The 2237-nt window shown below is 42.1% G+C and overlaps 1 pseudogene; it reads left to right on the forward strand.

Annotated features, from left to right (window-relative positions):
- The first annotated feature begins 355 nt into the window (after positions 1-355).
- LOC111662539 (meteorin-like protein pseudogene) lies at positions 356-690 on the forward strand (annotated as a pseudogene).
- Positions 691-2237: the final 1547 nt, after the last annotated feature.

Raw genomic sequence — 2237 nt, forward strand, 5'->3', positions numbered from 1 at the left:
GCCGTGCAGTTAGCAGAGGTCAAACAGATGTGTGTGTGTGTGATGATGGGGGGGGGGGCAGCTGCCGAGTGGGAGGGGCCTGTGCTTGAGAAGAATCAATAGAGATTGATTGCCATGCTTTGGTCTCACAAAACCCCTATGCCCATTTTAAGGAAGGTGAAAGCACATGAGCAGTAAAAGTGCACATGGCTGAAGAAGAAAAGTAAAAGTCAGAAAACACTGAATAAATGTAGGAAACTTATATGATTTGGAAATAAATGGATTTCTAATATAGATCTTTAACTGATTATTTACTTGATTTTCATGCACTAAATTTATAAACATGGTAAAGGAAATTCTGCCATTTCTTTTTCAGTGGTCCGAGGCTACATCAAGAATGTCACCCACAGCCCTGAAAGTCAGACATCATTGGTGGAGGTGACAGCGGTGAGGGTGTACTGGCAGCGCAGTAGAGTGTTTGAGCAACAAGTGGCTCCGGGGACATCTCAATCCATCCCATCTTGGCATGGACACATCCACACACTCCTACGGTGTCACGTGAAGCCCGGGGATGGACAGTTTCTCTTCACAGGGTCAGAACACTTTGGGGAAGCTTGGTTAGGGTGTGCCCCGCGATACAAAGACTTCCTGTCTGTCTACCAGACTGCCCGGGCGGCACGTCGGAATTCCTGTGACTTCCCTTCAGACTGAGGAAGTGTGTTGTTTTGGTGGCACTGAGCCCTACAGTTTTCATCCACAGGCATTCTCACCCCTGTACCGGCACTGTGGGATCCCTGTAATGTTTTAATGTGCCTTCAAGGTGGCGTCCAGTATCACCAGCAGGGAGAAAGCTACTGAACTTCTGGTGAAAAACACATTTGGAGGAGCAGAACAGGGGCAAACAGCAGGGGCCTCCTGCACTGAGGCTCAGGGAGGACTAGCCTTTGTCTCTTTCCCATCACTGCCCTCGGTCCTGGGAGACTGAGAAGGGGTTGGGTTGCTGCTCCCTCTTTGTGCTTCTCCCCACATCGACTGTTGTTCACTTTGCTGGCTCAGTGTGACAGTTGCCCTCTGAACTGAGGCGGGAGGGTAGAATGAAGGGCCGCCATTTATAATCACCAGTTTGTCTTAGTGAGTAGACTTGAACATATATGACTGTCGAGTTATTTTCATTCGGATTCATCTGTGCTGAAGTTTCAAATCCTCTTTGTTTTGTCTATTTATACTCTGTGTTGTTGAAAAATAAATAATTTCAAGATTCCTCCACATATCTTTCTTTATTCAAAGGATGATTTGCCACATTGTCCAGTTCTAGTAAAAATAATATTTTTCTTTGTTTTAAGACTGATTTACTCCGATGTCTGTTCAGCTTTCATGGTACAGTTGTTTAAGCTTTCATTTGATCTTAAATTCTTTAGGTATTGAGATGAGCCAAAGAAACATTTGGTAGAAGTTTATATTTGACTGGATTCAATAAATCCTCTAGGTCTTTCACTTTTATTGTCGAGATCAAATGCTTTAACTCTGCCAAGCGTCCTTGAAAAAGTGAAAGGTGTTTTATTTTTATGTGTTGTAAATCACGGTGAAAATAGACTCTTTTGGCTGCTGCAGCCAAATATCTAAAGCAGTGGTTGTTTTAATATATGTTAGATTGATAAACATTCATAAAGGCATGTGGTTTTTGAAAAGTACAATTTTGGTTTTGTTATCTACAATAAAGAAAAATTCAAAATTTGAATTTCAAACATATTATTATTTTTACATAATTACACATTTTTATCTTAACGGAGAATCTCAGTTCATATGTGAGTGATAAAGTGTTCAGAAGTGATTCAGCTCATCACCAATGCATAAAAATCTAAATTTCATGAGGTCTTCTATTTCACAAGAATGCAATGACCGCTTAAGCCTCTGCACTCTTTCTCTGCTAAACCCTTAAATGAACTTACGCCCCTCAATTCTCATCATATGCTGCATAATCTCTGATTTTATGAGGAGAATGGCGTTTAGAGCTGAAGTGTCCTACAAGCTTATTTAGCTCCTTTTTCCCTTTGCATACCATCCTTTCCCCTGTAATCAGATTCTTATGATAATAGGATAGCCCTAGCATAAAATGAAATACAAAATCTCCTTAAATGGCAAAAGCTCTGAGCAGACTGAATCAAACTTTTGTGTGGCCCCTGCATCACGGCCCAAGAAGACGAATGGACAGATGTGAGGCCCCAAAGCCTGGGGATCCTCCCCCTCAGCCCCTCCCA

This window comes from Seriola lalandi, unplaced genomic scaffold (assembly GCF_002814215.2).
Source record: "Seriola lalandi dorsalis isolate HSWRI2012SDOR001 ecotype SW California unplaced genomic scaffold, Sedor1 jcf7180002000583, whole genome shotgun sequence".
In the NCBI taxonomy this organism is placed as follows: Eukaryota; Metazoa; Chordata; class Actinopteri; order Carangiformes; family Carangidae; genus Seriola; species Seriola lalandi.